The following is a 12,430-nucleotide window of genomic DNA, read 5'->3' as shown; positions in this document are numbered from 1 at the left end:
TTTGCTCCACCGAGGGATCCTCTCATCAACAGGAATCAGTCTGGCAAACCTTCAGTGTACTCCCGACAGGGCAAGCAGTTTTTCCTTAGAGAAGGAGACAAAAGCTACACACAGTACACCAGGTGTGGCCTCACTGATGCCTTACTTTAGGCTTCTTTGCTTGTACTCCACTCGCCTTGTAACAACAGGTGATATATTTCCTATTCTTTAGTGGCTGGTCTAACAATTATTGCCCATTCCCTAACTACCCTGGAGGTGGTGGTGCTGAGCTGTCATCTTTGAGGTGTTGGGACAGCAGTGCTATTAGGAAGAGATTCCATGATTTTGAATCAGCACTGAAATGGAAATATAGTTTTTCTTTCACATTGCTTGCTGTATCTGCAAATTAACTTTTAATGATTCATAGATACCCAGTTTTAGACATTGCAAAAAAAAAAAATTTATTTCTCCTATTAAAGTGGCAAAACTCATACCTCACCCAAACTGTCTGTATCCCTCCACAACCTGTTGCACTGTTTACTTTTTGATCTAAATTTATATCACCAAACTTGGATACATTACAAAACAAAAACCGAAAGAACTGTGGATGCTGTAAATCAGAAACAAAAACAGAAGTTGCTGGAAAAGCTCAGCAGGTCTGGCAGCATCTGTGAAGAGAAATCAGAGTTAATGTGTCGGGTACGGTGACCCTTCCTCAGAGCACCCAGCTGCTGACTTTTTCCAGCAACTTCTGTGTTGGACCTATTACACCCTGTCTCCTGAATTAAATTGCTAAAATAGACAGTAAATGGCTGCGATCCAATTACTGATCTATACAGCTTCCTGCTGGTTACAACCTGGCAACTTAAAATTGCCCACATATTCTGATAGTTTCTGCCAATAAACTAAACCTAAATGAGGCCTAATTTTGCAAAATGACCTGCCTCGTGGCATTTTGAAAATCTAAATCCCTCTCCCTTCATCCATTATAAACGTTATTTCTTCAAAAGCAAAACTTCTTCACAGATTTATCAAAAATGACTTTCTGTTCATACAGAGTCAGAGACAATCTAACCACTCTCCCTTGACATTCAATGACGTTACCATCACTGAATCCCTCACTATCAATATCCTGGGGGTTACCACTGACCAGAAATCGAATTGGACTCGCCACAAACACAGTGACTACAATGATGCAGGCCAGAGGCTGGGAATACTGCAGGGAGTAACTCACCTCCTGACTCCCCAAAGCCTGTCCACCATCTACAAGGCACAAGTCAGGAGTGTGATGGAATACTCCCCACTTGCCTGGATGGGTGCAGCCCCAACAACACTCAAGAAGCTCAACACCATCCAGGATAAAGCAGCTGCTTGATTAGCACCACATCCACAAGCATCCCACTCCCTCCACCACCGACGCTCAGCAGCAGCAGTGTGTACTGTCTACAAGATGCACTGCAGAAATTCACCAAAGATCCTCAGGCAGCACCTTCCAAACACACAATCACCTCCATCTAGAAGGACAAGGGCAGCAGATACATGGGAACACCACCCCCTGCAAGTTCCCCTTCAAGCCACTCACCATCCTGACTTGGAAATATATTGCCGTTCCTTCACTGTCGCTGGGTCAAAATCCTGAATTTCCCTCCCTAAGGGCACTGTTGGTCTACCTAACGCTCATGGACTGTAGCGGATCAAGAAGGCAGCTCACCACCACCTTCTCAAGGGGCAACTAGGGACAGGCAATAAATGCTGGGCCCAGCCAGCAATGCCCACATCCCACAAAATGAATAAAAAATTGAACAGGGCTGCAGGAATATAAACTTAAGACCCTCCTCATTATCTTGTCAAGACACAATTCATGCAGAAAAAGACTAAGTCAAACTAGTACCTTCCAAAAGTTGTGGCAGGAAGGCAGCTCATCACCTCCTCCTGGAAGGAGGTTTCCACTTGTGGAAAATTCTAGAACTAGGGGTCAGAGAGTAATACAGTATAGTAGCAGACCCTTCAGTCCAACTCGTCCAAGCCGACCAGATATCCTAACCTGGGCTAATCCCATTTGCCAGCATTTGGCCCATATCCCTCTAAACCCTTCCTATTCATGTGCCCACCCAGGTGCCTTTTAATTGTTGTAATTGTACCAGCATCCATCACCTCATCTGGCAGCTCGTTCCATACATGCACCACCCTCTGCGTGAAATAGTTGCCTCTCATGCCCCTTTTAAATCCCCTCTCACCTTTAACCTATGCCCTCTAGTTTTGGACTCCCCTACCCTGGGAAAAAGACCTTAGCTATTTACCCTATCTCTGCTCGTCATGATTTTAGAACCCTCAATAAGGTCACCCCTCAGCCTCTGACACTCTAGGGAAGAAAGCCCCAGTCTATTAATACAGTGATGAAATATATTTTCTCTCAGAGGGTTGAGTATCTTTGGAAATCCCTTCATCAAAGACAATGAATACAGAATCTTTAAATATTTTTAACACAGAGGTAGATAGATTCTTAATTATTGAGGGGTAAAAGATTATTGGGGATAGGCAGGAATATAGAAAAACAACAAGTCGAAGCAAGAGTAGGCCATTCGGCCTCTGAGCTTGCTCCACCATTTAATCGATCAGGGCTGACTATGCAACTCAATACCTGTTCTGGCTTTCCCCTCCATTATCTTGTGATCCTCCAAGTGCTACATCAAACTCCTTCTAGAATCATACTATGTTTTGACCACAACGGCTTTCTGCAGCACAGAATTCCACAGGTTCACAGCTCTCTGGGTGATGACATTTCTTTTCACCCGAGTTCTTAATAGCTTACACCCTATCTTTAGATTGTGGCCTCTAGTTCTGGACACTCCCGTTATCGGGAATGTCCTTCCTGCATCTACCCCATTTTGTCCTTTTAGAATTTTATATGTTTCTGAGATCTCCCCTCTACTCCCCATTGTTCTAAACTCCAACGAGTTTAATCCTAACCAATTCAAACTCACCTCATACGTCAGCCCTGCCATCCCAGGAATCAGTCTGGGAAACATTTGCTGCACTTCCTCTTTAGCAAGAACATCCTTCCTCAGCTAAGGAGACCAAAACTGCACAAAATACTCCAGGTGATTAAACGTATAACTGTGTCCTGCACAACTGCCATAAGATATTTCTGCTCCTGTACTCGAATCCTCTCATTATCCAGGCCAACATCCCAACTTCTTGGGGTACATGGAACATTCCTTGTTCCAGTCCTATTCTAGCCCCCACCCACAACTCTTTCTCTGATATATCAATGATATCATCAAGTGCTGCTTCCCTCTCTCGTCTGGAATTGGAAAATTTCATCAATTTCGCCTCCAATTTCTACCCTGCCCTCACTTTCACCTGATCTATCTCTGACTCCTCCCTTCCCTTCCTCGACATTTGTGTTTCCATTTCTGGGGATAGACTGGCCACTAATATCCACTACAAACCCACTGACTCCCACAGCTACCTGGACTATACATCCTCACACCCCACTTCCTGTAAAGACTCCATCCCATTCTCTCAGTTCCTCCGTCTCTGTCACATATGTTCAAATGAGGCCAACTTTGACAAGGGAGCCTCCGAAATGTCCACCTTCTTCCTGAACCAAGCATTCCCCAGCTCTGTTGTCGACAGGGCCCTCAAACAGATCCAACTCATCTCCCGCACTTCCACCCTCACCTTCCCTTTTCCCTCCCATGACAGCGATAGGAATCTCCTTGTCCTCACCTACCATCCCACCAGCATCCACATCCAGAAGATCATCATACGCCATTTCCACCACGTCCAGCAAGATGCCACCACCAGACACATATTCCCCTCCCGTCCCTTGTCCGCCTTCCGCAGGGATCGTTCCCTCCGGGACACCCTGGTCCACACTTCCTTCACCCCCAACACCTCCCCACAGCCTCCCTGTAACCGGTGAAGGTGCAACACCTGCCCATTTACCTCCTCCCTCCTCAGTATCCAAGGGCCCAAACATACCTTCCAGGTGAAGCACTTCACCTGCACTTCCCAGAATCTAGTCTACTGTATTCGCTGCTCACAATGTGGTCTCCTCTACATTGGGGAAACGAAGCGTAGACTTGGTGACCGCTTCGCAGAACATCTACATTCTGCTCGCAGAAAAGACCCTGAACTACCTGTTGCCTGCCACTTTAATGCCCCACCCTGCTCCCTGGCCATCATCTCTGTCTCCGGCTTGCTGCAGTGTTCCAGTGAATCCCAACGCAAGCTGGAGGAACAACACCACATTTTCCGCCTGGGGACACTACAGCCCTCCGGAGCCGATATTGAGTTCAATAATTTTAGGGCCTAAACTCTCCCATGTCCCAGCCCCCCACCCCACACACCAGGCCTTGTTACCACATAGCCTGCCATTACACACCCTCTGTGGTTAGTCACTAGTCCCCATTAACAACTACTCACCCTCCCAGCCTGATTGTTATCAACTCCTTTATCTGTCCAACTGTTCTTCTCTCTCTCTCTCTCTTTGGGCTCTATCCTATCGTTTACTCCCTGCCCCACCCACCTCCCTATTTTCTGCATATAAACGAATGTTTCCCCAGCAACCATCAGTTCTAAAGAAGGGTCACCAGACCCAAAACATTAACTGTGATTTTTTTCTTCACAGATGCTGCCAGACCTGCTGAGCTTTTCCAGCAACTTTGTTTTCATACCATTTATCTTCTTCCCCACCTGCTGCACCTGCATGCTTACTTTCAGTGTCCGATGTACAGGGACACCCAGGTGTTGTTGCATGTTCCCCTCTCTCATTTCCAGTAATAATCTGCCTTCCTGCTTTTGCCAAAATGGAGAACCTCACATTTATCCACATTATTCTGTATCTTCCATGTATTTTCCCACTCACTCAGCCTGTCCAAATCACACTGAAACATCTCCGCATCGTCCTCACAGCCCATCGTCTCACCTAGCTTTGTGTCTTCTGCGAACTTAGAAATTACATTTCGTTTCCTCATCCAAACAGTTATTATATATTGTGAATAGCTGGGGTCCTAGCACTGAATCTCTGTGTTACCACACTGGTCACTGACTGCCATTGAGATAAAGACTCATTTGTTCCGACTATTGTTAGCAGACAGGAAACAATTTTCTAACCATCTCAGAACATTACCCCAATCCCATGTGCTTTAATTTTCTATGTCTTGTGGGACTTTGTCAAAAGCTTTCTGACAGTCCAAATAAACCAAATAGCGTTGATCAGGGGAGCTGGTCTACAATTTATACTCTCAAAGATTTCCAGTAGATTTGACATGTATGATTTCCTTTTTGTAAATCCATGCTGACTGCATCCCATCCTGTCACTGTTTGGCAAGTGCTCAGCTGTTATTTTTATATAATAGTCTCTAGCATTTTCCCCATTACCAACATCAGACTTACATCCCCAACTCACACCTCACACCATCATAGTTTCCTCCAGTTAGATTCAGGACTCTAGTCTCAGAATCAACCCTATAACGCAATAGTTGCATTCCTTAGTGCCATAGAAAATCACATTATGGGGAAATCACTATCCCTGTACATCAATCGTGTTACAGCCAATTCGCATTAACGAAGCACACATTATAGCAGAACTACCTGTACATCACTTTCTATCTTGATGAGGAACTCAATCATATTATGGTCACTCTTGCCGAAGGGTCCTCACACAGCTAGGTTGCCAATTATTCCTTTCTCATTACCCGGTGTAGAATGGCCTGCTCTATAGTTGGTTTCTCAACAAGTTGATCCAGAAAACCATCTTGTACACAGTCCAGGAATTCTTCCTGTATGGTATTGTTACTGACTTGATTTGCCCAAATCTATATGCAGATTAAAGTCACCTAGACACGGTGAGGTTCTGAAAGCTTGTGTTTTCAAATAAACCTGTTGGATTATAACCTGGTGTCACGTGGTTTCTGACTTTCAATCTTGTCCTTGATTCCCCTTCCTCTGATTCCTTTGTAGGTTCACATTCCCCTGCAGCCAAAGAAATACCTATCCATTCCAAGTACTATTGAATCCCCTAACTATTGCATTCCCCCCTCCCCTGTGCAGCACAGCCAACGCGATGAAATGCTTTCCCAAGAGGCTATTCCCCTCAACTACATCCAGAGTGGTGGATTGGTTTTGCAGAGGAAAAGCCACAGGAGACTACTACACTGCTTGACTGATCCTCTGGCTTTGCCTTCTCATTCCACCTTCTCTTTCTGCCGGTGGTGTCTGAACCCATGGTGTAGCCGCCTCTCTGCCCATGTCATCAGAAATTATTTCTGAAGAAGGATCTAGGCCCGAAACGTCAGCCTTCCTGCTCCTCTGATGCTGCTTGGCATGCTGTGTTCATCCAGCTCTACACCTTGTTATCTCAGATTCTCCAGCATCTGCAGTTCCTACTACCTCTCATCCCTGATGCTCTCAGTTTCACAGATGCTGCACACAATCCTCAGAGACTGCTCCAGCTCCAAGACACGGGTTCAAGGAGCTGCACCTGGAGACACTTTTTGCTCTGACGCTGGTCTGGGCACTGGAAATGTTCCTGACTTCCCATAAGGAGCACAATGACTACATTGCTGCTTTGAGCTCTTCTGTCCCGACTCATCCTTTTAAATTAAACCTTTGGGAAGATGCTTCACATCAAATAATATCAATTACTCCAGGACCCCTATTGCTGCTCCTCTTTAATACAGAATATAGTCCTTACAAACTATAAACCACACAAAAAAAAGCAAAAAGCACCATTTCTCCTCTGCACAGAATTGCTACTGTGCTCCAAATTCCCAGAAACACACAAATCAACACACACACAGACGTGCGCGTGCACACACAGACACATGAACGCACACAGACTCTGGATAGGTCTCACTCGGAATGTGCTCTCTTACTGGGCTTACTGAGCTGAGTTAAAATCAGATCAGCTATGATTTTATTGAATAGCAGAGCAGGTTCGAAGGGCAGAGTGGCCTATTCTCATTCTTTGTTCGTACGTTCTCAAGGGCAGCTAGGGATAGTCAATAAATGCTGGCCCAGCCAACAAAGCCCACATTGAGCAGGGGAATAAAAATAAAAGCAAAATACTGCAGAAGCTGAAAATCTGAATTGAAGATAGAAGCTTATGGAGATAGTCAGCAGATGAAGCAGCCTCTTGTGCACAAGCAGAATGAATGACTCAGGTCCAAGTATTCACAGCATTGCCTGTTTCCATTCCTTTGCAGAAACCCACATTCTCTCTGCTTTATCTCATTATGATTCATAATGAACAATTTGCCTACCACTGACCTTCAGGAAATTGATCCTCAGGTCCCTGTATTCTTTTTTTAAAATGGAATACTTAAGTTTTCCAAGGGAATCTTTGGGAACTGTTCAAGAAGTAAGGATACCTGGAAGATCAAAACCAGTGCCCCTTTTAAAGTCCTGTAAAGCAGGGCACTTTAAGGAAGGAGAACATTTGGAAGGAGAACAAAAGAACAGAGTATTACTTAAATGGCAAGAAAAACTGCAGAAAGCGACAACACAAAGGGACTTGGGGGAACTAGTACACAGGGACAGCAGGTAATCAGGAAGGCTCATGGAATGTTGGCCCCTTATTTCAAGGGGTTTGGAGTACAAGAGTAGGGAAGTGTTACTGTAACTGTACAAGGTGCTGGTGAGACCACGTCTGGAGTACTGTGAACAGTCTTGCTCCCCTTATTTAAGGAAAGGGATTGTTTCACTGGAGGACATTCAGAGAAGCTTCACTCAGATGATCCCTGTTAGAGAGGGATTGTCTTCTGAGCAAACGTTAAACAGATTGCGTTGATAGATGTGATACTGGAAAAGCACAGAAGGTCAGACAGCATCCAAGGAGCAGGAAAGTCAACATTTCGGGCTGAAACCCTTTGTTAGGTTTTGGCCTGAAACGTTGACTTTCCTGCACCTCAGATGCTGTCTGACCGGCTGTGCTTTTCCAGCTCCACATTTATTGACTCTGGCTTCCAGCATCTGTGGTCCTTACTGTCTCCAAGTCACTATTAAACAGGTTGAGACTCTACTCACTGGAATTTAGAAGAATGAGAGGTGATCTCATTGAAACACACCAGGTTCTTAAGGGCTTTTTCGAGTAAATGCTGAGAGGATGTTTCCCCTCATGGGAGAGTCTAGTACCAAACGGCACAGTATCAGAATAAATAGAGGCCAATTTAAGACTAAGATAAAGAGGAATTTCTTCTCTGCAGGTTGAGTGTCTTTGGAACTCCTTGCCACAGAAAGCTGTGGGGACAGAGTCCTTGTGTATATTTAAGACATGACAGATAGATTCTTGATCAGTCAGGAACCAAGTGATATGGGGAAAGGGCAGGAAAGCGGATGTGAGGAATGTTGGATCAGCTATGATCATTTTGAAAGGCAGAGCAAGCTGGAGGGGCCAAACTGTTTACTGTTGTCCCTGTTTCTTATGGTCTTATGGAACGGGGGTGTCATTGGCTGGGCTAGCATTTATTTCCCATCTCTAGTCACCCTTGAGAAGGTGGTACTGAGCTGCCTTCTTGAATCACTGCAGTCCACCTGCTGTAGGTAGACCCACAATGCCCTTATGGAGGGAATTCTGGCATCCTGACCCAACGACAGTGAAGGAACGGTGATAAATTTCAGAGTCAGGATGGTGAGTGGCTTGGAGGGGAACTTGCAGGGGGTGGTGTTCCCATCTATCTGCTGCCCTTGTCCTTCTAGATGCAAGTGGTTATGGGTTTGGAAAGTGCTGCCTGAGGATCTTTGGTGAATTTCTGCAGTGCATCTTGTAGATAGTACACACTGCTGCTACTGAGCGTCAGTGGTGGAGGGAGCAGATGTTTATGGATGTGGTGCCAATCAAGCGGCTGCTTTGTCCTGGATGGTGTCAAGCTTCTTGAGTATGGTTGGGGCTGCACTCATCCAGGCAAGTGGGGAGTATTCCATCACACTCCTGACTTGTGCCTTGTAGATGGTGGACAGGCTTTCAGGAGTCAGGAGATGATTTACTCAATGCAGGATTCCCAGCCTCTGACCTGATCTTATAGAAACTGTACTTATATGACAAGTCCAGTTGAGTTTCTGGTCAAAGGTAACCCCAAGGGCATTAATGGTGGGGGACTCAGTGATGGCAACACCAGTGAATGTCAAAGGTGCTGTTTGATTGTCTCTTGACAGAGATGGTCATTGCCTGGCATGTGTGTGATGTGAAATATTACTTGCCATTTGTCAGCCCAAACCTGGATACTGTCCTGATTTTGGTGCATTTGAACATGGTATCCAGGTATCCAACATGAACTCCGGTATCCAACAAATTGTAAACATGTTTGTGCAATCATCAGTGAACATCCCCACTTCTAACTGGAAGATGGTTGGACAAGGGGATTTGAAGCTGATTTAATACGCCAAGCAAAGAGGACTGAAGAGGTTCGTTTAATAGCAGAGGAATCTTGGAGCTGGCCAGCTTAACTCGTGCCATCAGATCAGATGAGTGATAATTGGAATGAATGAGTGAGCGGGCTCAATGGGCTGAAGGGTCTATTCCCGGTCCTATTTATGTTTCTCTGCTGGATTGTACCTGGTCCAAATGGAATTGTTTCTCTAAACCAGTAAGAAAATCATAAACTCATTGAAGGGACAACCTAGATGAAGGCAACAGTCAACAAAGGTCTTTAAACAGGTTCAAAAGTAACAAAATAAAACATCATATTGTTTTTGAAACATTAACTGTTTCTCTGTCCACAGAGAGTGCTAAATCTGGTGAGTTCCTCCAGCATTGTGTGTGTTTGTTTCAGATTTCCATCATCCACAGTCTTTCACTTGTATCCAATTCTCATTTATGTTGCTTCTTTAGTGACAACAGGGCATTCCAAAACATTTGAAAACAAGTAACACACTTTCAAAGTGTAGTCATGGTACTTTGTAGGAAATGTTGCAGCCAATTAGCACACAGCAATTTTTCAGAGATAGTAGCCAAATACAATGACCAGGTCCATCCCTGCGAGATGGTCAGTGACGGATGTTTGTTGATCAGGATGGGAGCTCCCTCAGCACTGACCCTCCGACATTACGGCCCTCCCTCAGCACCGCCCTGGAGTATCAGTCTGTGTGGATAGTACTTGAACCCAGGACCGTTTAATTTGAAGATCAAACGCTACTGAGTGACTCATTTCTCTCGGATCAGAGATTCACATTAATTATGTAATTATTAGCACGGATCTAAAACTACTAGTTAGTTTCTTAATGTAACACTTCATCTCAATGAGATGGGCACAAGGTTGAAAGGGGAAGTTTACCATTTACTGGGAACAGAGAGAGGTGTATGAGATTTTGAGGGACATGGACAGGGTGGACGGAAAGCAGCTGTTCCCTTTAGGCAAAGTGTCAGTAACAAGGGGGCGTAATCTCAAAGTGAAAAGTAGGTTTACAGAAGCTTTGAGAAATTATTTTTTTCACCCAGAGGTGGCAGGGTCTGGAATGCACTGCCTGGGAGAGTGCTTGAGACAGGAAGCCTTCAAAGAGTATTTGGATGAGTACTTGAAATGCCATAACGTACAAGGCTATGGGTTCAGTGGGACTAGGGGAGATTTAATGCAGCATTGGCAGTACAATCTCGATGGGCTGAAGGGCCTCTTCTGTACTGTATAATTGGCCACTGCTGTCTGAAATTACAGCCAAAGATCAGTTTTCACCAACTCGGTGCCATTTCAGCGATGACAGCTAAACAAAAATCACCTCCTCTTTATTCACAAAGTCCAGGCAACACCTGCAAGATTGTCATTTACTGTCCATCCTGAAGTTGGAACCGGATTTCTCCCAGATCCTCAATTAAAACTCACGGCATCGTTCCCTTACTAATTTTAAACTAGCAGGTGAAATGGACTCACTTCCACACACGTCCCTATCCATAAGACAGCATTCCATGCACCCTACCCATAACAAACTGAGGGATACTCCTTAGTTTTAATCAGTGAGTGCAACCTCACTGCCCCAGGAGGAGGTTGAAACTCAGGTCAGCCCTCTCTAAGAAGACCCTTCTGAGGAAGGGTCGCCGGAACCGAAACGTTAACTCTGTTTTCTCCTCCACAGATGCTGCCAGACCTGCTGAGCTTTTCCAGCAACTTTGTTTTTGTTCCTCTCTAAGGAAACATTCAATTCCAGACGTTCTGTTGCCTCTTGACTGAATATAAAACATCTGAGGACCCTCTTCAAAGATCAAGGGAATTCTTCTGCTGTCCTGGCCAAAATTTTACTTGCCATCATTAAAAGCACACAATGTTAATTCATTGTGAAATCTTGCTATGTGCAAACAGATCGGCAGTGAGTAAACATTTCTGAAAAGTGCCCATTGTTCGCGAAGGTACTATATAAATGCACTTCAACTTCTGGCAATGTTTGCTACAGACGCTGAGTTTCATTAATCTAACCGCCATTCACAGCGTGAAGACTGGGAAAAAAGTTACAGGATCAGTTTTAACATCAAGTAACATTATACTCCCCATGACACCTCAATGTGTAACTCTTGCACGTTCCCTTGTTTATTGTTGCTCACACAAAGAGAAACTGTGCTGGGAGGTCACAAAAAAAAGGAAGAAATGCATCTGACGTCCAGCCCTTTCACTGGGATTATAAACCTTTACGGTTTTCAGGGAGATGGGACTGGGATTTCTACAGCTTTAACAGGTGGAGGTGGGGTTTGCTATCGGATTTCTACAGGAACAAGAGAAATCTGCTATTATTGATCTGACCTTGGGTTAAAACAGCCTCATTCACAGCAAACTACAACACATAGGAACTCCACAGCAGCTCTATTTCCCTACCTTATTGGGACGGTTACTTTTCAAAAGGTCATTCTGTTCCAGTAAAAATATAATTCCCAAAGATTTGAACTTTATAAGAGATAAAGTTAAGCCTCAGGGAAGGCAGACAGACAGAGAAAGGGAGCGGTGTTGGCCTGAGTCTTCTCACTCACAGCCGGAGGCAGAACCTGCCCCACCCCAGTCTGATCCTCACACCCCACTAAACAACCAGCTGTGAATCTCCCCAGCCCCCCAAGGGAGGGGGGGAACCCTGTCAGTAAGAGGAAGGGACGGGGCTGCGCTGGCCACATTGAGACAGACACAAGACAAAGCAGCTGGAGAGACACTGAAGGGGTAGAGCAGAGAGAGAGAAACCACCCCCCACCCCGTGGGGACCACAGAGACCCACCACCCGATGCAGTAAGCCCTGGGCTCACAACAGCCCGCTCCCACTTACAGGAAATCTGAAAGCCAGACAGAATTTTTAGAATAAAGACCAAGATCAGGAATCAGCTCCTGACTCAAGGAATGCAGCAATTTAGAGAGAGACAGGAGCTGCAGAGAGGGTAATGCCCCAGTCTCTGAACCAGGGGCTCTGTGCAATCACTCACCTTGCAGGAAGTTGGGGTTTACCGAATGGCGCTCTCTCTATTCCCCCTGCTCCTGTG

At 45.3% G+C, this 12,430-nt stretch overlaps 1 protein-coding gene across 1 annotated transcript in view; it reads right to left on the bottom strand.

Moving 5' to 3' along the window:
• The window catches only part of LOC109922498 (src substrate protein p85-like), a 63,549-nt gene extending 51,119 nt beyond the window's left edge, over window positions 1–12,430 (bottom strand). The window contains exon 1 of the mRNA XM_048606906.1: window positions 12,374–12,430. The gene's annotated coding sequence lies outside the window, so the exon portion shown is untranslated. The remainder of the gene's footprint in view (window positions 1–12,373) is intronic.

The sequence above is a fragment of the Rhincodon typus genome, chromosome 17, assembly GCF_021869965.1.
Source record: "Rhincodon typus isolate 14 chromosome 17, sRhiTyp1.1, whole genome shotgun sequence".
Lineage (NCBI taxonomy): Eukaryota > Metazoa > Chordata > Chondrichthyes > Orectolobiformes > Rhincodontidae > Rhincodon > Rhincodon typus.
The sequence above is the reverse complement of the archived record's forward strand: the minus strand, read 5'-3'. Positions and strand labels throughout refer to the sequence as shown.